General features: G+C 39.7%; 1 pseudogene; it reads left to right on the top strand.

The window, feature by feature from the left end:
• Positions 1-2658: 2658 nt before the first annotated feature.
• LOC136319176 (proliferating cell nuclear antigen pseudogene) lies at positions 2659-3736 on the top strand (annotated as a pseudogene).
• Positions 3737-27319: the final 23583 nt, after the last annotated feature.

Below are 27319 nucleotides of genomic sequence, written 5' to 3'. Positions count from 1 at the left end.
TTTTCTTTAAATATGGCTGGATTTTCTACCTTCAGTGGGCTCTGTAACTTAAGCCAAACATAAAGTTTACAGCTTCAATGCAAACAGTATCTTGACAATATGAAGGGAGTGTTTTTTTAAAAAAAATATTTTATAACCCCAAACCCATTGAATCTATTTTCCTATGGCTATTACGAACACACACACACCAAACAAACAAACAAACAAAAAAAAAACAAAAACCAAAAAACCAACAGAACAAACAAACAAATAAATAAATAAAAATAAAAAGAGATTTTGAACATTCATTCAAGAAAAGAAACATTTCACTCCAAACTTTTATTTTGAAGAATGCTATAAACAGCCTAGGGAAATAGTTTTTAGAAAGGAACTTATCCATTTAAGAAATGTTAATATACATTCAAAATTTTCCTTTCCAGGCAATTTTTCTTAAAATGTAAAATTCATAAATTACAATTAGGTAGACAATATATATTTTTCATATGTATGCCTATACACTTGTATTTAGAATAAACCACATTTATATATGAAACCATATGCAAATGATAACTTTTATGACTAACAGATTCTCTTTAATATGTAATCATGCACACATGCATAATTTATAAGGAACATACCTATTCACATTTCCAAACGCATTTCTTTTTTATTATTTTTTGAAACTCATTCTTTATTTTCAACTGAAATCAAATCATTTTTTCACCAGGGACTTTATCCTCCCTCTTAAAAAATACGAATGCAGTGTGAATTCCTACAATTAACTGTAAAAATTCCATCTCAAAACTGAAAAAGGCAGGGCAAAGGCGAGGCCAAGAAGTTACATTGGACGCGATATACATGACTTACGAGCAATAAGAGAGGGCAAAATAGTACATGTAGCGATCGTCTGAAGTGTTAAGCCTTGAAATATTTGCCCATAATGTTATTCTAACATAACCGGTTGCACTGAATGGATGTGACTTTCTGTCCCAAGTGATACTTTCTGTGAACATAAAGTATCTGCAGGTGTTTGCCTCCAGGTAGGTCACTGAAAGACAATGCAAATGAGGACAATTTCCCCAGTAGCAGCAACCATAGAAATTAACAAGCAGAAACCTGGTACGCACGGGCATCCTCCTCTATAGCAAGATAAGTTTTGGAGCATTTTAGAATTTGCCCTCCATTAACTCCTGGATTGCCCCATCCCTGTGTGCCACCAGTTCATAAACAAAGAAACTAAATGTAAGAAATTCTCAAGTATCCACTTAGAGAATGTTGGCACATGGATATCACACATTGACTACTGACTGCCATCGGCCTGAAGCTACTCCTATCTGTCAATTGGCTCGCCCTGTGGCAAATAATTTTAAAACAGCTTGAAGTAGGCAATCCTCTGACCTGCCCCCACCCCAGAAAAGTCATATCATCCATTTCTAGTTTTAAAAATTTATAATCTTACACTTCTCCCAGGGAGAAATACAAATGGCCAACAGATATATGAAAAGATGTTCATCTTCTTTAGTTATTAGAGAAATGCAAATCAAAACTGCAATGAGATACCACCTCACACCTGTTAGATTAGCTATTATTAACAAGACAGGTAATAGCAAATGTTGGAGAGGCTGTGGAGAAAAAGGAACCCTCATACACGGTTGGTGGGAATGTAAAGTAGTACAACCATTATGGAAGAAAGTATGGTGGTTCCTCAAAAACCTGAAAATAGAACTACCTTATGACCCAGCAACCCCTCTACTGAGTATATACCCCCAAAACTCAGAAACATTGATATGTAAAGACACATGCAGCCCCATGTTCATTGCAGCATTGTTCACAATGGCCAGGACATGGAAACAACCAAAAAGCCCATCAATAGATGACTGGATAAAGAAGATGTGGCACATATACACTATGGAATACTACTCAGCCATAAGAAATGATGACATTGGATCATTTACAGTGAAATGGTGGGATCTTGATAACATTATACGAAGTGAAATAAGTAAATCAGAAAAAAAACAGGAACTGCATTATTCCATACGTAGGTGGGACATAAAAGTGAAACTAAGAGAAATTGATAAGAGTGTGGTGGTTTGGGGGGGGAGGGAGGAGAGGGAGAGGGAAAGGGGGAGGGGTACAAAGAAAACTAGATAGAAGGTGACAGAGGACAATCTGACTTTGGGTGATGGGTATGAAATATAACTGAACGACAAGATAACCTGGACATGTTATCTTTGAATATATGTATCCTGATTTATTGATGTCGCCCCATTAAAAAAATAAAATTATTTTTAAAAAAAATTATAATCTTTTGCAACCAGTCTTGTTTTAGATTATTAAAATCATTGGAATAATCTTTTGGCAGCCCGTCTCGTTTCAGATTATTAACGATGTATACTAGTTCACTCTGACCACTTTGTCAGGACAGATAACTGGGAAGAGGTAAAAGGTAGAAAGAAAATAACTTACATACTAAGTCAGATATTTTATTTGTGTTATTCATTTGATTCTCTTCAAAATTCCATGAGAAAGATATTAATGCCCCCATCTCACAGATGGGGAAACCAAGGCACACATAGATGAATAATTCCTTGAACATCACACAGCTAGGAAACAGTGGTGTCAGTACCTGATGCCAGGTCTCTCGGACTCTACAGCAGTTGACTTTTACCACAGTAAAACATGGCCTTGGCCTTGTCTGCACTCGCCAAGTTGGCAAAGGTTTTAGGAACTCACAAAAGGAAAGGTCTCTACAAGCGGCCGCATTCAGAGTGCCTGTGGAACTTATGCGATGGGGGTAAGACCCAACAAACCCATGTCAGTTGAAAAACTCATGCAGTTGAAAATGCACTTAATAGCTCTTCCTTGATCTCAGGCTCTCACCACCACATTAGCTGGCTGGCTCTCACTCCGTGAAGCCTAAAGCCGGCTACCCCTCCTCTTTCCTTTCACCTCTAGCCACATTGTTTCAACTTCGCCATCATGTTCGAAGTGCCCTGGTCCAGGAGTCCATCCTGAAAAAGGTGATGGAGGCGCTCAAAGACCTCATCAGTGAGGCCTGCTGGGACATCAGCCTGAGCGGCACACAACTGCAGAGCGTGGACTCATCCCGCGTCTCTGGGGCAGCTCACCCTGCGCTCCGAGGGCTTCCTCGGTGCATGGACCACTGCAACCACAAGCTGGCCGTGGCTGTGGACCTCACCAGCATGTCCCAAATTCTAAAATGCGCTGGCAACGAAGACACCATTATCCTAATAGCTAAAGAGAATGTGGACACCTTGGCACTCGTATTTGAAGCTCCAAATCAAGAAAACATTTCAGACTATAAAATGAAGTGAATGGATTTAGGTCTTAAACAACTTGGAATTCCAGAAGAAGGGTATAGTTTTGTAGTAACGATGCCTTCTGGTGAGTCTGCACGTATATGCTGAGATCTTGGTCATATTGGAGATGCTGTTGTAATTTCCTATGCAAAAGATGGAGTGAAATTTTCTGCGAGTGGGGATCTTGGCAATGGAAATTTTAAGTTGTGACAAACAAGTAAGTCGATAAAGAGGAAAACTGTTATAGAGGTGAATAAGCCGGTTTGTTAACTTTTGCACTGAGATATCTGAACTTCTTTACAAAGCTACTCCACCCTCTCCTACAGTAGTGCTCAGTATGGATGTGGCTGTACCCTCACGTAGAGTCTGAAATTACTGATATGGGACATTTAAAGTACTATCTGATTCCCAAGATCCAGGATGAAGAAGGATCTTAGGTATTTTTAAAACCCAAGAAAATAAAACAGAGCTCTTTGAAAACTGCTTCTGAGATTCCAACAGACTCTTCAAAAGCCTTCAGTCACTAAATTTGTATCTCTGAGTACGTATGGAGATAGTTTTCTGTAAATAACTGATTTTCTTCCGTTATTTACAATTTAAAAGATGAAGTCTCAAGTCAAATATAGTTTTATGAACCTAGAACTGCTTCTGCCTTATCTTGAAAGACTTTTTAGTACTTTTACAAGAAAGGGTTTTGACTATTAAAGCAGTTTTAAGAATTATGTTTTCAATTTAGTAAGTTATTTGAATTTCAAACATTAAAAAAAGAAAAGAAAAGAAAAGGAAATGACCTGAGCTGTGGTGGTGCAGTGGATAAAGTGCTGACCTGGAACACTGAGGTTGCGAGTTTGAAACCCTGGCCTTGTCTGGTCAAGTCATGTATGGGAGTTGCTGCTTCCTGCTCCTCCCCCCTTCTCTCTCTCTCCTTACTAAAATAAATAAATAAATAAATAAATAAATAAATAAATAAATAAATAAATAAATAAAATTACATTTAAGCAAAACATATATATAAAAAAGAAAAAAATGTATTTAATACCCTAACCTACCAATCATCACAGCCTAGCCTAGCTTACCTTAAACATGCTCAGAACACAATAGCGAGAAAATGCTGGCAATCAACTGCACTGGAGCATGGGTGGTTTACCTCTGAGCATGCCTGCTCAGAAGCTACTCTGCCCAGGAGCTCAGCTCACGGCCTCTGCCCAGCCTCACAAGCGTGCCTACTGCCTAGCACAAGCTGGGAAAAAGATCAAAATCCAAAATTCGAGGTGTAGTTTCTGCCAAATGCATATCACTTTTGCACCATCTTTTTTTAAAGCCTAAAAAATTATAAGTCGGAAACTGTCTTACACAGTCCAACATGTATAATAAAATCATTCAAATGTAATAACTACTCAGGATGATATGACGTGTTCACCCACAGCATGCCTGCTTGCTGAGTCGTCGAGGCAATAGAGAATAAAGGAGCTATCTCCTGAGCACATTCCCGGCAATTCTGTGCATGCCTTTTCATACGTTCCCTCAGATAGGTGCCGTCACTGGTGAGGAAATAGGAGCTAGAATTCTACAACGCTGAGCAAGGAAATGTCCTGCTATAGGATTGCATAGCAACCAGATATCCACAGTGGAAGGTCTGGGAAAGACAATTAAATACAGTACTTTCCCTCCAGGGCAGTATTGATCAAAGGAGCAACACATATACATGTTTCATCATTCAAATGCTAATGAATCTATCAACCTCATTATTTCTTATCTATCTTGGCCTTCCCACAGCAGTGTTTGATGACATACTGTGTTTATGGCAGTAATGTTTGCACTTTTTATTTGAATTTTTTAGCCCAATAACAGACAGAAAACTGTTAGTTAAGGAAAAAAACATATGAGTATAGTACCGGAGCATGCTTTCTTTGCAGATTGAGAATAGATACAAACTTTCCAACTCTGCTTGAAGTGCAATTAGTATCAAAAAAGGATTGTTACTATGTAGAACAACAAAAACATTTACTGAGACACCAGAAAACATTTCCTACTTGAATTTTGAAATTCTCAGAACACAGATATTATGAAAGCATTGTGTAATAATAATAATCAAAGGGAACAGCTAACTAGCTCAGGTACTAATGCAGAAACAAAATACTTTTCTTTTTCTTTCCTGTTGATATCCTTCTGTTTCTTTCTTACGCTTTATAATCTGTTTTTTTTGTTGTTATTGTCTTTGTTTTCAGAGAAGCCTATGGATGTTATGTTGGAAACACCAGGACATCTGGGGTCAGACGGTCTGAATTCAAATATGTCCCGTGACTTGTAAAATGATGTTGAGCAAGCTAATTAATCTCTCTGAACTTCAGTATTTTCATCTGTAAAATAGGGTTATGTACTATTAGTGCTAGCTGTGTGATCTAATATAATTTGCTCAGAATTTCTGAGATGTGGGTTTCTTCTATATGAAATAAAATTAATATCTACTGGATGGAGTATACCAAGGATTTAATGTGATAATAGCCACACACACCTAGCTCTGTGCCCAGTGCTGGGCAGGTTCTGAATCTGTTCGTTGGCAGTAATTTTTGCTAGAAATACATGCTCATGGCAGAATATTTGTAAAATACCCCAACAGTTAAGAATAATCTTGGTATATTTTGGCATACTATCTCCCAACTTTTTTTCTATGGATATACTTTTGTAAGTAGCTGAGATTATATTAATCAGAGCTTCATGGTTGCTATAATATTATATAATAAACATTTTCCCCTATCACCATATTCTTTATAATCATTATTTCAATAGAAGCACAATATTATATTATTGAATATTATACAATTTGGGGTTTTGCTATTCTAAATACTATTGTTATATAGCATTAGCCACACTGCTGAATATTTCTGTTTCGTTCTATTTTCTAAAGTGCTTATCTGTAGCCCTGTGCCAAGAGATACACTGAGCTGGGGGGAGTTGCGGGAAAGAAATATAGAGAAGGATAAATTTCCACAGAAGCAATGAAAGGGAGAAAAGAAAACCAATGCTGTTATAGTAACATAGAAGGGAGAGAGAAACTAAGAAGAGGCAACATGGGGACCTCCGTTTTAAAGGCTCTGTACTTTGACAAATGAATAATTTTAAAAGTACTGACTAGAGAATTCCTGATGTCCCATGGGCTCTCTACATATTAAGAAAATAATCCTAAAACAGATTTGCAAGCCGTTGTTGCATCAGTAGCTCAAATGCTGGGATACTGTATATTGTACACTGAAGTAGGGTCTAGGGAACGTTAGAAGGTTATAGATATGAAAGTTAGGAATGGCTCCAAAGCTCTTCAGAAGCACAGGAATGTTGCAGTAATGTCAGATAATAGTAATTAAATATATAGAAATATAGAAAAATATGGAAGATATATAAAAATAACTGGGATATAATATTCAAAGCAATTAAGGAAATTAAATAAAGTTATGCCGTCTGGATAGGAATTATGCAGTATGTACAGATGTGATAAACAGCCTCTGCCTTTCGTGCAGGGCTCAGTTAGTGTGTGTGTGTGAAGTTACATACAGATAAGACGTGGCTTGATGTCATTCAGAACTCTGTGGGTTGATATAGACAGGAGGCTTCCCTAGGAACATCTTAAAAGTGGCTTGATGCGACATTTCAGTAGGTTAACATAAAAAGGGCTCCCTGCGAGGAACCCCCAAAATAGTGGCTTGAGGTGATAATCCTGTAAATTGACAACTGTTAGGAGGTGGGTTGAGGTGATAATCCTGTAGATTGACACCTGTTAGAAGGCATTGGCCAGAAAAGGTACTAAAGCTAAGGGGCCCCCCTGCTGCAGTAGTCGCCCAGACTCCAATGTTGACCGTGGACTGTCTCCACACCGCTCTGACCAAAGACCACAAAGAGAGCACGCCAACGGGGCCCCCTTAAGCTGTACCCAGGCACTCCGAAAGGATTTGTGAGCAATAAACTGCCTGTGTGATTCTTGCAACTAACTTGTGTATCGGTCATGTCTTTCCTCTGGTGGCAGTCTTGGCACTGATAAGTAGAATTCTCATAGCCACCTCAAGAAGAGTCTCGAAGAGGCTGCCAGCCCTGCTGATAAGCAGGAGTGTCACACTGTATGGGGAAGTCGAATCAGGGACTCTTGATGGAGGTAGAGCTTAGGCTCTTCTGGGACAAGGAGAGACCTTTCATTACTGCCCCCACTGACTTCTTTTTCTTCTTTCTTCTTCTTTTCTTTTCTTTCTTTTTTTTTCAGAGAGAGAGAGAGAGAGAGAGAGAGAGAGAGAGAGGCACAGGAAGGGACAGACAGACAGGAAGAAAGAGATAGAAGAAGCATCAATTCTTCATTATGGCACCTTAGTTATTCATTGATTATTTTCTCATATGTGCCTACACCAGGGGGCTCCAGCTGAGCCAGTGACCCCTTGCTCAAGACAGTGACCTTGGGCTTCAAGCCAGTGACCATGGGGTCATGTCTATGATCCCATGCTCAGGCCAATGTCCCCATGCTCAAGCTGAATGAGACCATGCTCAAGCCAGCCACCTTGGGGTTTTGAACCTGGGTCCTCCGCATCCCAGTCCGATGCTCTATCCACTGCGCCACCACCTGGTCAGGCTTCTTCTTCTTTTTAATTTTTTAAAATGTAGATTTAGTAATTTTAAAAAAAACCCAAAGGGTATACTTTTCTGATACAGATGTAAATTAGCTAGATTTTCTTATTCAAATATCTGTATCTGTTAAAGTGTAAATAAAAAAAGAAGGTATAGCAATTACATTTCGATAGAGAATGGGAATGAGAATTCCCAACCACCATACCCCTGCTTTGCCCTTTGATAAAACAGGCCTTTTATTTCTAAACACAAATTGAACAAACAAATTCAAAAATAAAATAAAGAAAATAAAGAAGGTAAGGAAAAAGGAAATGAGAGGTAGAGGCCAAGGAGCTTGGATCACAAATTGTGAACCTCTTACTGACACCATCCTCTGCCTGACCTGTGGTGGCCCAGTGGATAAGGTGACGACCTAAAATGCTGAGGTCGCAGGTTCAAGACCCCTGGCTTCCCTGGTTAAGGTACATATGAGAAGCAACTATGAGTTGGTGTTTTCCATTCCTCCCTTTCCCTGACTTCTCTCTCTCTCTCTCACGCTCCTCTTTCTAAAATCAATAAATAAAAATCTCAAAAAAAAATCATCTTCTGAGTGGAAATGTTTACTAATTCAAACTCAGATTTGGTGACTCGGATCAATGTAATGGACATTTAGGGTCAAGCAATCCATTTCCGTGGATAGTGTGGGAGGAAGGATTTTAACAAACCTGTCCAAATTCCATCTATCTCTTTCTCATTTCTTCCTACTTAGTCCACAAAAGATACTTCGCAGAGCATTTTTTCCTGTGTTCAATGAATTTGCTTTTTCATTATAAGAAACCAGGTAAAATTTTCTTCTTCTCCAGTCTTTCCCTTGCATATGTCCTTCTTACTGCCCCTGGGTCTGTCAAAACAAAATTATCCTACCTGAGATAAGACTCGAATTTTCTATCCTACTGATCTTTATATCTGGTGGTTGCAGTTGTAGCAGTGAATTTCTATTTATTGGAAATCCCTTGAATTTGTGGCTTCCCACCAGACACCAGGGTGGGGAGGGGAGAGAGACCTCCTACTCAGACCATGTGCCACTGAGGCTTCCAATCTGACCCAGACCAAAGTACAGCAGTACGCCCAAAGGAAAGAACAGAAAGAAAGGAATAGGAATGTTTTGGTTCTATACATATCTTCAGATATATCTATAGCTGTACGTATATCCTGATAACATATGTGTTATATCTGTAGTGACAGAGTATGACCCGAGTCAAATATGTCTATGTGAATATTCATTATAAAACTATTTACTATTTATAAACAGTTTACCCCTAGCTATCCAAATCCCTACACCTACAATCAGAAACAGTCACAAAAGCCAAGTCTAGTAGGCAATTATCTTACAAAGTTTGTACATGGGCCATATTCTTTTTTTTTTTTAATTTTTATTTATTTATTCATTTTAGAGAGGAGAGAGAGAGGGAGAGAGAGAGAAAGAGAGAGAGAGAGAAGGGGGGAGGAGCTGGAAGCATCAACTCCCATATGTGCCTTGACCAGGCAAGCCCAGGGTTTCGAACCGGCGACCTCAGCATTCCAGGTCGATGCTTTATCCACTGCGCCACCACAGGTCAGGCGGGCCATATTCTTTAAAGCCTTAAATTTCCCAAAATTGAATATCTTATCAGTTGTGCCTTCAACTGTCAGCTGCCTGATGATTGTGTCTCTCAATTCAAAAACTCACCGTCCTATTCTGTGGTCCAACTTGAAAAACTTATTGATATAGAAAAAATGAGGTATATCTGAGACTATATTTGAGACTCATCTGAAATTAAGTCTACTCATTTCCTGTATTCACTAACCACACCTAGGATGAAATATGTATTGTATCTTTCAGCAGAACATTACTTTCTAAACACAAACTGAACAAACCAATTCAAAAAGGAAATAAAAAGAATCAAGAAGGTAAAGAAAAAGGAAATGAGAAGTAGAGGCCAAGGAGCTTGGATCACAAATTGTGAACCTCTTACTGACACCGTCCTCTACCTGACACTAAATGTGTTTTCTACAGTCACCCCACTCATTAATGTGACAATCGTGAACTAGTTTTGTTATATATTATCTTCTAAAATTAAACTAGGGAAACCAGTGTCATTTTCAGCAAAAGACCTTTGATTGGATATTGTTTCAGAAGCGAAAGAACAAGATTTTATTCACTGTCTCTAGTCTATTCATCAGTTTTTATTGGCATTGAAATGACATTTGGGCAAGATTATATTGGATATTTCTAATACAACTATTTAAAGGCATATCATTAAATAGCTACTATGAATACCATTAATACAAATCAATACTAGATACATTAATACCACTGATTTCCACAATTGAGAGAATAGTTGAGGTAAAAAATATTTTTATCTCCCTTTCTTTTTCTGTCTCTCTGAAAAAATAAATCAAAATAAATTAAGTCCTGGCCAGACAGCTCAGTTGGTGGGAGCATCATCCCAGAGAACAGAGGTTGATGGTTTGATTCCCCAGAGCAGCTCAATGTTCTCAATGTTCCTGTCTCTCCCTCCCTGCCTCTCTCCCTCAAAGAAAAATATTTTTTAAGTGAAATAAAAATGTATTCAGAATGTGTAGAATTGTAATACAACAGCCAAAGAATTATTTAGCTCTATGTTCTCTCAATTTTAGAAACAGAAATGAATGGAAAGAAAAATGGGGGGGGGGGTGAAAAGGAAGTGGGAAAGAGAAAAGGAAAAACAGGAGAGACTTCGCACATGAAAAAGAGTTTTTATAAGGGGGACTTTTTATTATGTGACATTTCTCAGTAGTAAACATTAAAACTAGTGGCCAATTTTTAAGACTAATACATTTTAAGAATAGCTATAAGTTAGTAAATTTATATAAATTGTGTATGCGTTTTTATTTTTATTTTTACAATTTTCTAGGTCTGGTTCCTCTATTAGCTGGACTGTTCCCAGTATGCATTGCATTTTATTCTGCTGTGGCCTATGAGAAGACACTCCAATCTTTGGCTTCATTAGGAGGACTGGCTGACTAGACAATCCTCATCTCAACAAGTCACTCACTCAGTGGGTCTCTCTATGCACCCATATCCTGCTAGGGATTTACTCTGAGCACATTCTAAAGAATTAAGTCATTTCAAAATCACTGGCTCATATAAAATAAGGTTATTTTCTCCAAGAATTTGAAATCATCATTCACTTAAAAAGAGATAGTTATTCGGCAATGAGATACCACCTCACACCTGTTCGATTAGCTGTTATTAGCAAGTCAGGTAATAGCAAATGTTGGAGAGGCTGTGGAGAAAAAGGAACCCTCATACACTGTTGGTGGGAATGTAAAGTAGTACAACCATTATGGAAGAAAGTATGGTGGTTCCTCAAAAAACTGAAAATAGAACTACCTTATGACCCAGCAATCCCTCTACTGGGTATATATCCCCAAAACTCAGAAACATTGATACGTAAAGACACATGCAGCCCCATGTTTATTGCAGCATTGTTCACAGTGGCCAGGACATGGAAACAACCAAAAAGCCCATCAATAGATGACTGGATAAAGAAGATGTGGCACATATACACTATGGAATACTACTCAGCCATAAGAAATGATGACATCGGAACATTTACAGCAAAATGGTGGGATCTTGATAACATGATAGGAAGCGAAATAAGTAAATCAGAAAAAAACAGGAACTGTATTATTCCATACGTAGGTGGGACATAATAGTGAAACTAAGAGACATTGATAAGAGTGTGGTGGTTACGGGGGGGAGGGGGGAATGGGAGAGGGATAGGGGGTGGGAGGGGCACAAAGAAAACAAGATAGAAGGTGACAGAGGACAATCTGACTTTGGGTGGTGGGTATGCAACATAATTGAACGACAAGATAACCTGGACTTGTTATCTTTGAATATATGTATACTGATTTATTGATGTCACCCCATTAAAAAAATAAAATTATAAAAAATAAAAATAAAAAAAAAGAGATAGTTATTATCAAAACAAACCAGAATTAAAATTACAAAACAAAGATTACATCACTGTGGGCATTTACCAATGATTTCCAGAATACAACGATCATGTAAGATATAGTTTATTGTGGTAAACCACTTTTTAAAAATTATTTTTACTTATTTATTCATTTTAGAGAAGAGAGACAGAGAGAGAGAGAGAAGAGGGGGAGGAGCAAGAAGCATCAACTCCCATATATACCTTGACCGGGCAAGCCCAGGGTTTTGAACTGGCGACCTCAGCATTCCAGGTCACCGCTTGATCCACTTGCACCACCACAAGTCAGGCCTGTACTAAGCCACTTTTATCTACATTTATCAAGTGTTTGTTTTAATAACTTTCACTGCTTTACTTCCACCATTTATTTCTGAGTATTTTATTTTATTTTTTGAGAGAGGAGAGAGAGAAACAGAGAGAGAGAAAGGGGGAGGGAAAGAAAGAAGGGGGGGAGGAAGCATTAACTTGTTGTAGTTGCTTCTCATATGTGTCGTGACCAGGAAAGCTCAGGGTTTTGAACCAGCAACCTCAGCATTCCAAGTTGATGCTTTATAAACTGTGCCACCACAGGTCAGGCCACCATTTATTTACATTTAAATGTAATTAGTTTTGGAATTCTACTAAAGATCTTATATAGAACCAAGAGAAATTACTATACAAATGCCATTACCTAGAAGTTTGAAATTCTAAGACTACAAAAGAGCTAATTAATTACGTTATCTATAGCATTACCCTGGCTACATTCTGCCTGGGGAGCATATAAATCCACTCAGCTGCTGAATGGGAAAGATCTGTGTCCTTCCCATGTGAAGGAAAATCATCAACCTAACTGTCTTCCACCCTCATCATAAGTACTAGTTTGTTTTTTTAAACCTGATTATTGTGCTTCTGGTGAAATAATTGAAAGAATCATAAGTATCAAAATATTTCCTACCATCCTGAAAATCTCAGTACTGCATAATGTATTTCAATCAGTGCCTACTTACTGAGCTTCTATTATGTCCTAGACCAAGTGCTAAACATTGAGGTGGGCTGGGAGGATTCAAAATTCAACAAGACTTGGTGCTCACCCAACAGAAACTCATACCAAAGTAAGTTTATGACAAGGTAAGGCAAAAAGAACATTGGGGGAAAGCATTCCAGGATTGAATTTGTTAAGAAATTAGTGGTGGTCAGACCAGGTGGTAGTGCAGTGGATAGAGCGTCGGACTGGAATGTGGAGGACCCAGGTTCGAGACCCCAAGGTCGCCAGCTTGAGCTTAGGCTTATCTGGTTTGAGCAAAAGCTCACCAACTTAGAGCCAAGGTCACTGGCTTGAGCAAGGGGTTACTCAGTCTGCTGTGGCCTCACGGTCAAGGTACATATGAGAAAGCAATCAATGAACAACTAAGGTGCCACAATGAAAAACTAACAATTGATGCTTCTCATCTCTCTCCATTCCTGTCTGTCTGTCCCTGTCTGTCCCTCTTTTTGACTTTCTCTCTGTCTCTGTAAAAAAAAAAGAAAGAAAGAAAGAAAGAAAGGAAGGAAGGAAGGAAGGAAGGAAGGAAGAAAGAAAGAAAGAAAGAAAGAAAGAAAGAAAGAAAGAAAGAAAGAAAGAAAGAAAGAAGTAAAGAAAGAAGTTAGTGGTTGTGCGTAAATTATTTCCTGAGCTATTTACATAGTACAAAGATATTCTATAATTTGTAGTCTAAATTAATTCTATAATTGTTTGGCTCATTTGTTATTTTCTTTTCCTTCTTTCCTTTCTCTTCTTCTAATTTTACTGCATCTGTAGTTTCTTTCATTATTTTACCTTTTCCCCTCTAATTTGTATTATTTTTTACAAAAAAAAAATACCATAGAAAAAAACATCAAAAAGAAAAGAGAAATGTATGGCAGACAAGCAAATTAAAATGGGACAAATTAGTATACCAAAGTGTACACCAGAAACTCCTGTACAAAAGTATAGATGGCAAGTGGACCCTGAATTCTCCAGGGGCCAAAGCTAAAGAAGGCATACTTCAAAGTTCCCAAAATATTGGCAGTATTTCAGCAGCTGCTAAGAAGCAGCACAACTTCTTCAAGTGGTAAGCTGGAGAGAATATTCTTGAATCCACAATAAGGGGATGTCGTGTGGAGTAGCCGACAGTGTTCTCCACAATATCAAATTACCTGGCAAAGTGCAGTTTTTGAGCATGAAATATCAAAGATTTGTTGCTATAAGGTGGTTTTAGGCAGGAATTCAAAAACTCTGAAATCTGAATAATCATGTACATCATGGGATTTCTCTGTGTGTGTGCACGCATGCACGCACACACACACACACAAATAAAATACTGATTATTAACGATGTTTCTATGTTGCGTATTATAAATATTAAGAATGTTGTTCTAGCCTGACCAGGCGATGGCTCAGTGGATAGAGCATCTAACTGGGAAGCAGAGGATCCAGGTTCGAAACCCCGAGGTCGCCAGCTTGAGCCAGGGCTCATCTGGTTTGAGCACCACTCTCACCACTTGCATCCAAGGTCACTGGCTTGAGCAAGGGGTCACTCGGTCTGCTGTAGCCCCCGATCAAGGCACATATGAGAAAGCAATCAATGAACAACTAAGGTGCCACAGAGAAGAATTGATGTTTCTCATCTCTCTCCCTTCCTGTCTGTCTTTCCCTATCTGTCCCTCTCTCTGCCTCTCTCTCTATCTTTGTTACACACAAAAAAGAGTGTTATTATTGTCCTTTTGTCCCAGTGTTAGAATTATCACCCAACCTGAGATTTATTCCATTGCTCCCACTATCAACTCTCTCTCAACATGCACACTATTTTCACCAACAATGTGAAAAAGAGACTGCAAACTTCCCAAAATTAAAAAAAAAAAACAAAACTGTATGAGTTTACTAAACAAAACCCATCTGACTAGTTGTCCACCACAATCAAATGAAGGCCTATTGCTGGATTATGTGACTTTGGCTGAAGACTTAAGAGTGCCATGGACACTCAGCACAGATACAAGAATAAAACTGTAATGATGTCAATGCTTTTGTTGGAAAACACAGACTCCAACTTGAAAACAAAACAAAACACTGAATTGTATTCTTTGTCCATAAAAATTTATGTTTGACTATTAGGCAAATCACCAAAATTCTCTGTGTCTTAATTTTTTTCATTTGGCAGATAGATCCTAAAATAACATTTTCTGGTTTTCAGGGATGCTTTGTAGAATAACTTTATTTGTAATTATTGTTACTATGAAATATAAATGACAGCATTCCATGTTTCCAGAAGTCATATTTAACCTCAATTTCTGGTAGTTCAACAAGAGGATCTAGTCCCTTGTGTGGATGAATTAGGTTAAAGTAACATAGACTAAGTAGTGAGTTACATAGCACTAGGACACCTAGATTTGGTCAAAGTTGGTCATTTTCCAGATATTTGGTCTGCATAATACCCAGTAATTACATATTTACAAAGAGCTAAATATTACATATTTTAGCTCTTTCATTGTTATATAATAGCAGGGAGTCAGGCATGCTGAACATGGCTTTATTGCAAATGCACCAAAACCATGCAGAAATTGTCATTTCAAAACTGAAAACAATCCGCCAGTTTGGTGGAAAGTTCAGTCAGCCAACTCGGTGTCTTATAGATAAGACAATTTGCCAAAGGACTAAACGTTACCTTTATGCTTCAGAAATATCTTTTGGCTCCATACAAGGAGTCAGAGAGAGAGGAGGCTTGGTGAGATGTGGACTTTGAGTCTAACCCAATAAATAAGTCAGATAGAATACATTTTCTGTGAGCACGGGTCATTTTCTACACCCCTGCATTGAGTGTGACCTAGAGATAAATCATTTTATCATCTCTTAGGAAAACTTCTCAGGACTTAACTCATAAAATGGGAAGGTGGCCGGAGGAATTATAACCTGTCATCTAGAAAATGTTTGAGCTCCCTCACAGTCACTCGGCAGCATTTATTGAGCGCCCACTGTGTGCTTAGCACTGTGCAAATACAAGGTGTCAGGTTAACAAATCACAACCCTTCTGGCTGCAAAATAATTTTTAAAAAAGCCTCAGTCCATTAATATTCTGTGCCATATGGTGGAGAAAGGTCTAAAGTCTATTGCTTTTGCTTTTACAGATAATTTATGAAAAAAAATGAAATATTAACTAGGAATGTGGCAGAATGGCTTTCTGTTTCGCTTGGAGATGACAAATGAAGTCGCATAGGCACACATTTGAATAAGGAATTATCAATCAACCTCAAACTTGACCCACAGCTGTCATCCCTATAAATTAATGTTTACCATTTTTAAGTACGTTCAGGACATCTGGAAACACACAGGCTGCGGTTGGTGAGAAATCTCTAAGAAATAGTATATCAAAAGCTAATTATAGCAGTAGCGAGCCCCACTGTCATTTTGTTATGGTGAATTATAGACAGGGAGCTCTGTCACCGCAAACTGTTATTCATAACTAAATCATAATGCTTTTAAGTTTTAATTAATCTGCTTAGCTTTAGTTGCAAGGGAGAAGCTTGCTTAACGGCTCAGGCAGCGAGGCTCTCCCGGGCTACCCTGGAACCTCATCTGTGCACCTGAGGGGGCAAGACCGCATTATCAGGCTGACGTCGCATCTATTAAAAAAGAATTTCTTTTAATATGCCAGAGTCTGAGCATTTCTTTCTATTTCATTATAAAAAAAAACCAATTAATTTTCTATAAGAGCACCAAATTAATTACAAAATACTATGGAAATCAGAGATGTCTTTTCTTTCTCACCATGAATGGAAATGCCAAGCCCGATGGCAGCCAAGTCCTTCCAAGGTACTAGTTTTTTTTTTTCTTTCTTAGTTTAACATTTTATTTGTGATGTTGGGAAAATTCTTAAGAGCTGGCATTTTTATTTCTCCTTCACATGACCTCTTTCTTCCTATTGCTTACCCAGGCCACACTCGTTCTATTGAATTATTTTTACCTCATGAAGGTTGGCTGGAGAAAGCAATTTTTTCCAGAAAGAAACTCCTTCTTATTCATCGTGACTTCTTGAGTCTTCATCTTGTCTGCCCACCCATACTCTACTGCTCACAAAAATTAGGGGATATTTCAAAATGAATATGAAGTGATAAAAAAAGAAGCATTTGATTTTTTTTTAATTAAACGAAAACATCAGAAAAGCAAACAACAAGTCAAAGAAAGCTGTTCAATTATGCAAATGAGATGCAAAACCAACTTTTATTTCATTGGTGAAAATGCACTGTACAAACGGCTGAAAGTACTGGAGTGTCTGCAGGTTCCTGATCCCCTAGTTTTTGTGAACAGTGTAGAAGCTGCTCATGGCCAGTGCCATGTTTCAAACTTATTCTATATCCGTACCTTCCCTACCTGCCTTTGGAATGAACATCTATTCTGAATCCATCCCAGGGACTTAGTAAATTCTTGTCAGTTTCAAGAAATCTCATTTTAACACTCAAGAGAAATTACAATGAATTGCACTTGCAATCCAAAATAAATCCAAAAAGAGAGACGATAACAGAAACCTAGGGTTTCTTTACCAAGCAGCCCACAGGAAAAATAATAGCCATAACTGGTGGCTATTTTAAATTCTGTAAAGCAAAAGAAATAAAAAAGAAATAAAAGATAAATAAAATTATGTTAAGCAAACAAATTTCTTTTCTTCTGAAGAATTAATAATGAGCTTATATAAAAGGGAAAGAGTAAAAGGAAATGCAAAAAAAAACTACATAGAATGATACTACTTGATCACAAATTTTAATTTTAGCCTCTCAGAAATAAAGGAATTAGCTGATCTTGTAGCTTTTATTTAAAGCAGTGGAATCTTTTTTATATGAAATCGTAGAAGGACCCTCTCTCTCCCCAAATGTTGCATGGGTCAAAATAGGTCGTGGTCCCTCAGTGCCTTCTTGGACTTCCCTTGGCCCAGAGGAAACTCTTCTACTTTCTGGGAAAAAAAAAAAAAGGCCTTGGTCTCTGAAAACCCTGTCTGAAAATGGCTAGGAACATCTTCCTGGGGACAAAGCATACATCATACTTCACCAGTTTCTCTGAAGCTCCCAGGACAATGACCCGGCAGGCATTTAATATACATTTTCCTGATTTAGCACCGGGGTCAGTGTCCTTCATAGCTTTCTCTCTTGAATTGATTTATTTCTTAGGATATATATGCCCATGTTAGAGCAACTGAAATTTAAAAGTATAATAAGTCATTCCCCCATGGTTTTTGTCACGATTTGCCTAATTTAGCTTCTAGATGAGTCTAGGGTTAAAAATATATTGCTCACAAACATTAGGGGATATTTTAAAATGAATATGAAGAGGTTAAGAAAAGAAGCATTTGATCTCTTTTTATTAAAAAAGAACATCAGAAAAGCAAACAACAAATCAAAGAAAGTTGTTTGATTACGCAAATGAAATGCAACTCATTTAAATAAACCAACTTTTATTTCATGGTGAAAATGCACCATACAAAAGGCTGAAAGTACTGAAACATATGCATGTTCCCTGATGCCCTAATTTTTGTGAGCAGTATATTATATGTAGCAGTAAATAATCATTTACATAAGGGATCTTTATCAAACAGTTTTTAAAGAACCATGTGATCGCAACGTTGTGAAAGACCCAGGCTTGCCCAACATGGTCTTGTGGGTCAGCTTCACTTCATTGATATGAAAAGCCCTGTCAATAAACGGCCAGACTTCTAAAGCCTCTTCCAAACTTCAGAGTCTACGTTTCTCTGGCAATAAAGGGAGTCTCTTCCTCCACTCACTAAGTAATGCAGCCACTTTGATATTTGCTTGCTCAAGACAGGTATGGAATTACAGAGGGATGAGGATGTGTACATATTTAATCCTAAATCAAACATGGGAAGGTGAGAGATTTCATTTGCTCCTATTCAGCAGGTAATTGTGTCAAGTACTTTTTTTTTTTTTCAGAGACAGAGCAAGAGTCAGTGAGAGGGACAAATAGGGACAGACAGACAGGAACAGAGAGAGATGTGAAGCATCAATCATCACTTTTTCGTTGTGACACCTTAGTTGTTCATTGAATGCTTTTTCATATGTGCCATGACTGTGGGCCTTTAGCAGACTGAGTGACCCCTTGCTCGAGCCAGTGATCTTGGGTCCAAGCTGGTGAGCTTTTTGCTCAAACCAGATGAGCCCACACTCAAGCTGGCAACCTTGGGGTCTCGAACCTGGGTCCTCCACATCCCAGTCCAATGCTCTATCTACTGTGCTACCGCCTAGTCAGGCATGTTGGGCACTTTGAAACAGTGTTGGGGCTTGGTGTGGCCCCGTCAGAGGGCCAGCTACACTTCAATGCCTCGAAACACAGTCATTTAAGTCAAATGAAATAGATTATGTAAGGTGCAAAAAGATTTTGTATACCCAAATTCTAATAAGAAAATTGAGGTAGAGGTTTAGTGAGGTTTAGTACACAGGGTTACTCTTTTTTTTTTTTCTGTATTTTTCTGAAGTTGGAAACAGGGAGAGACAGTCAGACAGACTCCTGCATGTGCCTGACCGGGATCCACCTGGCATGCCCACCATGGGGCGATGCTCTGCCCATCCGGGGCGTCGCTCTGTTGCGACCAGAACCATTCTAGTGCCTGAGGCAGAGGCCACAGAGCCATCCCCAGCACCCGGGCCGTCTTTGCTCCAATGGAGCCTCGGCTGTGGGAGGGAAAGAGAGAGACAGAGAGGAAGGAGAGGGGGAGGGGTGGAGAAGCAGATGGGTGCTTCTCCTGTGTGCCCTGGCCAGGAATCGAACCCGGGACTTCTGCACGCCAGGCCGATGCTCTACCACTGAGCCAGCCAGCCAGGACACAGGGTTATTCTTTGAGGCAAGAATTCTTTGCCCCATGGAGGCCTGCTTCCCTCCAAATAGGTTTTATCCCTATGTTTTTGGAATGCAAATATATACATATATTTTTCTAGAACTCACTTGACAAAGATGCTTATGATTTTCTGAGCAATTTTAGGCTCTAATTTTACCTCAATAATGGTCATTTTTTCATCCCTGTTATAAAAAAACGTAATTTTTTTTTAAAAAAAGAAAAAGTAATACTTTTGATTTGATTTCTAAAACCAAAAAAGCTAACGCTGGCTTAATAACCATTAAAATGAGCTTGACCAGGTGGTGGCACAGTGGATAGAGCGTCAGCTGGTACACGGAGGACCCAGCTTCAAAATCCCAGGGTCTCTGGCTTGCGGGCGGGCTCATCCAGCTTGAGCGTGGGCTCACCAGCTTGAGTGTGGGGTCGCTGGCTTAGTGTGGGACCATAGACATGAACCCATGGTCACTGGCTTGAGCAAGGGGTCACTGGCTGGGCTGGAGCCCCCCATCAAGGCACATATGAGAAAGCAATCAATGAACAACTAAGGAGCCACAAGGAAGAATTGATGTATCTGCTCTGTCTTCCTTCCTGTCTGCCTGTCCATATCTGTCCCTCTCTCTGTATGTCACACCCAAAAAATAAAAAAAAAATAAAAAAAAAAATAATCGTTAAAACACTACTCAAATCTGTAACTGACTCACAGCCAACATCAGAGAACAAATTGCAACAGTGTTGGATAAATAATTAAAACATTTACAGACATTAGGTTCATATTTTCTCTTAATAAAATTACATTTTTGAGCCTACAATGATGAGTCTCAGCCAAAGGTCCTCTGAGTTAGCCACTTCTGCAAAATCTGTGTTCCTTTCTTTGAAAAACCCAAACTGATGGGAGCTGTTAGCTCAATTCTTGCCTTTGCATCAGCTAGCGGCTCCAAAAGAGAAAGGCTTTTCCCCCTCTGAGTCCAGCAGGTTGTCTCACTTGTGGAAACACAGGAACAGGGGAGATATAACAAGTGGGGCATTTATGTCACATCCAAGAGACCCAACCCGAAGGCCTCACCTAAGCTCATTAGCAGCCCCGTGAAGCCGTCTGTCAGGAGGATGGGGGGAGGAAGGCCCGGCCACAACTCAGATCTCAATAGTGCCCACATTGTGGAGTCCCTGATTCTAGCAAACGCGACCGCCGAGTTCAACAACTCCTTACAGGTTGATTAGCGGACCTATTATACAAATAAGGAAGTTAGACACAGCAGGGTGAAATCACTGCTTAAGTCACACAGCTACAGAGCATGGGGCTGGGATACACTGTGTTCTCACAATGAATTGAGAATAATGAAAATCAGATTCATCCATCAAGTATAGTTTGCTGGGTCAGTGAGCTTTGAGGACGGAACAAGGAATCTGGTGTAGAGGCCCCGCACGGTTTGCTACCCGGAAAGAAAACGAACACTGATTAACATCTACTCTTGACTCCCTTTCCTTTTCTTTTCCTACTTTCCTTCTTACTCCTGGCGGCCATGCCCTCAACCACCACATAGCCATTCTCTGGACTTTCTCTAACTTCAACATGCCTCCCAGAAGGTTCTGACACCTGAACAGTACAGGGAACACCAGATGCTAAGACCTTCATGTAGATAGATGAAGGGAAAAGAATGTTTTCTATTTTGTTTGAACCGCCCCCTTTGCCTGTCAATCCTCGGGTGGTCCCCTTTGCTGCAGAAAGCTGTGTCTAGTCAGACCTCGGTTTTCCCCTGAGTTATAACAGCACAGCATCACCCATGTCTACATTCTGCAGCAGCCCTAACTCCTTTCCTGTCGTGTCGCACCAAATGCACAAGTCCAGCCTTCTTCAGTCGAACCCCACTGTTAGCCATGAGGACAGGGCAGGTTACAAACCCAGAGATGACCCTCTGCAATGCACTGGAGGATTCTAGGCAGAGCGTCCTTCTGTGGGTCGTACGTTGTTGTTGGTTTGTTTAATCTCTGAATTGATTCCTCTTCTCAACAATATTTCAATACTTAAGCATCCTGACAACAATCAGGTTGGCTCCATCCCTTTTAGTAAAATCCCTTTCCACTGGTCACTGCCTTCAGAATCAGCTTTCTAATGCAGCAGGCGAAGACTGGATTTCTTCCGCTTGTGAACTGCTTGTTCGAGGACACAGTCCTTGGTCTTTGCTGAAAAATCTCACCTCCAATTCTTTTAACTCTTATAACATGCTGTCCATCTAAGTGTGGGTAACTAAAGACATTCAGTATTATTTCTTGGCCTAAGCTTACTGCTTCCTAAGAATTTTTAAGTGTTGGTTTGTTTTTGTTTTTGTTTTTTCAGATTCATTAATCTAGTACACCTACCTCTGGTAAATTATTTATTGAAGTGGCATACAGTTCTCTTCGCTGCCCTGTGGACTCTCTTTTTTCTAAGATTCTTCTTCTTTTTATTTTTTTTAAAGACAGAGAGAGAGTCAGAGAGAGGGACAGACACACAGGAAGGGAGAGAGATAAGAAGCATCAATTCTTCATTGTGGCACCTTCGTTGTTCATTGACTGCTTTCTCATACATGCTTTGACCAGGATGCTACAGCAGAGCAAGCGACCCCTTGCTCAAGCCAGCAACCTTGAGCTCAAGCCAGCAACTTTGGATTTCTAGCCAGCAACCTTGGGTTTCAAGCCAGTAACATTTGGGCTCAAGCTAGAGACCCCCTTGCTCAAGCTAGTGAGCCTGTGCTCAAGCCGGTGACCTCGGGGTTTCAAATTTGGATCCACTGCGTCCTAGTCCAACACTGTATCCACTGCGCCACTGCCTGGTCACACAAGATTATTATTTTTATTTATTTATTTATTTATTTTTGTATTTTTCTGAAGCTGGAAATGGGGAGGCAGTCAGACAGACTCCTGCATGCGCCCGACCGGGATCCACCCGGCACGTCCACCAGAGGGTGATGCTCTGCCCATCCAGGGTGTTGCTCTGTCGCGACCAGAGTCACTCTAGCACCTGGGGCAGAGGCCAAGGAGCCATCCCCAGCGCCCCGGCCATCTTTTGCTCCAATGGAGCCTCGGCTGTGGGAGGGGAAGAGAGAGACAGAGAGGAAGGAGAGGGGGAGGAGTGGAGAAGCAGATGGGCGCTTCTCCTGTGTGCCCTGGCCGGAAATTGAACCTGGGACTCCTGCACGCCAGGCCAATGTTCCACCACTGAGCCAACCGGCCAGGGCCAAGATTATTTTTATATTTAAAAATAACTTCTTTTTGTTTAAAAAAAAGTACAGTGTCAAAAATAAGAAAGTACAAACTTGAAGACAACATTTTTTAATCCAGATTCCTGCCTGCCAGCATCCCTTTTAATGTTCACAAACAAAATGTTTTATTCTCTTTGTTCATATACTAAAATTTTGTGGGCATGCCATATTTTCATGTTAATAAATATATTTACATATAATTTTAATAATAGCATAATATTATTCTATTATGTGGATGTGCCATATTTGATTTAACCCGTCCCTATTGTTAAACATTTAGGTTGGTACCCACATATATAATGAAAACAGTGTAGCAGTAAACATTTCTTATTGCTAAACATTTTCCTTAACTCTAATTATGCCTGAAGATAATCTCAGAGGGTACACATTTTTAGGACACTTCTTTTAGACTTTCTAACTTATTCTTTAGGAAAGTATATATATCAATTTGTATTCTCATATTCACTAGGTAAGTGCATATTAATCCACACTCTATGCAAGTTGGATGTTACACTGCTCACAAAAATTAGGAGATCAGGGAACGTACAGATACTTCAGTACTTTCAGCCTTTTGTACAGTGCATTTTCACCAATGAAATAAAAATTGGTGTTGCATCTTATCTGCATAATCAAATAACTTTGATTTGTCCTTTGCTTTGATGTTCTTGTTAAATTAAAAAAAAATCAAAAATTTTTTTTCTCGCTTCATATTCATTTGGAAATATCCCTTAATTTTTGTGAGCAGTGTATTTTCATTTTGCCAATGTTATTTCATTTCAATTGCGTTTTCTGAATTATTAGAGAGAACTGACAGATTTTCTGTGTTTTAACTCTATTGCTGCTTTCTTAGTGATTCATAACAGAGGTGACCTCTCCTGCTGCCACTCATTCTCCTAAGTCCTAGAGAGTTTTTAGACTTGAATCATTGTTCCAAGTTTAAAACTTTATGTTTAAACTGATAACAATCACCAAGACCATTGTTTTCTTACAAACATTGGACTTGCACATATAATTACTATTGTTTCCTTTCTGGGTTGGAAACATTTTTGCATTTTAGCTTGCCTTTTGGAAGACTGCTCATACTCCTTTGATACCCTTGTGATAAACTGAGTTTTCTGTCAGCCTCATTTTTTCTTATAATGATCAACACCTTGCTTTTGGCTAACATTGCAGGAAGAGTATCATGCCGAGGCTCAGACCCTTCTACACACTTCGACTTCCTCCTCACTGTAGATTAAATGCATCTTCTATTTCTTTATTCCTTTTAGCGCTAGCTTTTGTGACCAGGTGAGTCTTTACAGGATGATTGTAGTCAACATCAGGATCTCTAAACTTCAGCTCTAGTCAGGACTAGATAATTCTTAGTTGTAACCACTGTTCTGTGCATTGGAGGATGTTTAGCAGCAGCGCAGTTCTCAACCCACAAGATGGGTCTAGTACCTCACAGGTATGACAACCAAAAATGTCTTCAGACATTGCTAAGTGTTCCCCGGGGGCAAACCACCCACTTGACAAGTACTAGTCTTGGGGATATAAAGCGTCTAACAAGTTAATGTCATCATGGCTTCTATTAAAATAAGACATGGTGTCTTTCTCAAGGTAGGTATGTTACTTAATCTCTTGTCAGAAAACACCCATAATATTAACTCTAATTTCTAGTCATATATTTTAACAAACTCACACAACACAGAGGGCTTCAAAAGTAGAGTAAGTAGCCCAGAAGATCAGAAAGATCTGGAAGTTGCCCATAGAAGGTCTGGTCAGTGGTCTGAATTCACTCTGTTCACATTATTTAGGCTTCTGCCTAAATCGATGCTTCCAAAATAGCAATTCCTTTTTTATTTTTTATTTCAAATAAATACCTGTTGCTTTTCCCTTTGAAAGGCCTTTTGTTTTTTTAGGTTAATAGGTTTGTAGAAGATTCAGAAAGAACCAGTTATTCTGTGCTACTTTAAAAGATACAGAAAGAGCCCTGGCCGGTTGCCTCAGTGGTAGAGCGTCGGCCTGGCGTGTGGAAGTCCTGGGTTCGATTTCCAGCCAGGGCACTCAGGAGAAGCACCCATCTGCTTCTCCACCCCTCCCCCTCTCCTTCCTCTCTAGCTCTCTCTTCCCCTCCCACAGCCGAGGCTCCATTGGAGCAAAAAGATGGCCTGGGCGCTGGGGATGGCTCCTTGGCCTCTGCCCCAGGTGCTAGAGTGGCTCTGGTTGCGACAGAGCGACGCCCCGGATGGGCAGAGCATCGCCCCCTGGTGGGCGTGCCGGGTGGATCCCAGTCGGGCTCATGCGGGAGTCTGTCTGACTGCCTCCCCGTTTCCAGCTTCAGGAAAAAAAAAAAAAAAAAAAGATACAGAAAGATATGGAAAAACACATTTCAGCTTACTATAAAGAATGGGGTGCCTCAAAGGTTGATAAATTTCTCACCACTGCAAGTTTAAGCAGATAGGAGATCACACTATTGTCGGAAGGAATCTTTCTAGTGGAAGGATCGACAATCAGATGTCTTCTAAGCGTCTTATATTTCAAAAACCCAGACCATCTCCTTGTGTTGAAATCAGACATACGCCCTCTTTTTCAGCGGTATACAGTTTTCTGCATATACAGTATATGCAGTAGCAACCTGGAGGGCCGCGCCCAGCTCTGGTACCTTCCTGCATGATCCTGAACATCCCAGGCTCCCTGAACAGCAAGCCCTCCCCGCCGCTGCTAAAGGTCAGCCACAGTGTGTGATTCACATTTCAATGACACTGTAGGGAGCACAAGATGGCAAAGGCCCTCAAGTTTTCAACGTACATAGAAAAAAGCAAGGCCCAGGTAGAAAGGTAGGCAGGCTAGCTGGGGTTTCCTGGACACACTGGGTGAGTAGATATTTCCATTCCCCGTTGGCCCACTTTAGGCAGGTCACCACCCGCTGAGCACATCAACAAGCTTCGCATATAGAAGAGGACATCTAAAGCCATACGCTAACAAATCATACAGACCTTGGTCCAAACAGGCTCTTAAAAATCTAAAGACAACACAAATGCTGACCTAAACGTTAAAACTATTTAGCTTTTGTTCTTATCAGTTTCAATTCTACCCAGTTAGGCATCCACAGCACCTGGGATTATGGTCTTCCATTTTTCTCTAGCTTTTTCATAAATTTACAGCACATTATTTCCAATGCAAGTGTAACCTCCTTATCAATAGTAACTTTGTCTCTCTCTCCTAAAAGCCCTGAAATTTTCATTTACGGTATTTTTTATTTATTTATTTTTTTTACTACTAGCTGTGTCCACATTTATTTATAGATGAAGTTTGTTTTGTCAGCTCCCCTGAACAATATTCTCAAGCAACCGAGAGCTAGAAGGCACAGGATCAACGCACAATCTGACGGGTGTCCTACACTCAGCACCACAAGTTACTCTGTTTCCAACAGTCTTCATATCTCAGTGTGCCAGTCACAGTGCTGGGCTGCACGCGTGCCCTCCAAAAAACACTGGTGATCAACATTGATTCCTATTTACTCTAACATTTTCTGAATTCAACCATCGGTCCGTTCATTCCTCTGTTAAGGATCAAAAGTTGCATCAGGTTGGTAGATGAAATAATCAGTTGGTTGATCTTTTTTTTTTTTTTTTTTTTTTAAATCTTCATGTAGGCATATCCTGAAACAGAGAAACCTCCATTAACTTTTGTGACCCATTTGTCCCGTGTCTTGGCTTCCTGGTAGACTATAAGATTCCTAAGTTCAAGACTGTTTCTTGGTTTAGTTGCAAACAGTGCCAGTAGAGCATGACGTGCACACAGGCGCTTGGGGTGTGCCGCCCTCCACCAAGTACGGCAGCTCCACAAAGGAGAATGCTCCTTTCCCAGTCACCCTCGGAGGACCGGCTCTTGGGGTGCCATTTCCAGGCACACTCCTTAGATGGCACCTGTAGGGAAAATCAAGAGCAAGGTGTCTGGGCACAAGTTTTTTAGTCCTGCTTTAATACTCGGGACAACAAAAGCATGTCTCTCTAAGCCAGGGGTCTCAAACTCGCGGCCCGCTGAACAATTTTGTGTGACCCGCAGACTAATCCACGAAGTTCAAAATATTTTGGATAAAATTAAGTAAGCCTAGGGGCCTACTTGTATTTTTCATTTCTCTAGCATCCTAGCTAGATATTAGCTTAGTTAACAGCAGTTGTGATGCGAACTACAGTTTCTGGTCATTTTGTGACACTGAGTAAACTGCATGTATGATTGTGCTTGTTGTACTGATTTTTTTTTTGTTTTCAACTGCACTGAGAAAAGTGTTGCGTAACAGTTGCCTTTTGTAGACCTAGTGCGGCCCGCCGAACTGCTGTGATCTTGCTCTGCGGCCCA

The sequence above is a fragment of the Saccopteryx bilineata genome, chromosome 1 (assembly GCF_036850765.1).
Source record: "Saccopteryx bilineata isolate mSacBil1 chromosome 1, mSacBil1_pri_phased_curated, whole genome shotgun sequence".
NCBI lineage: Eukaryota > Metazoa > Chordata > Mammalia > Chiroptera > Emballonuridae > Saccopteryx > Saccopteryx bilineata.
The sequence above is the reverse complement of the archived record's forward strand: the minus strand, read 5'-3'. Positions and strand labels throughout refer to the sequence as shown.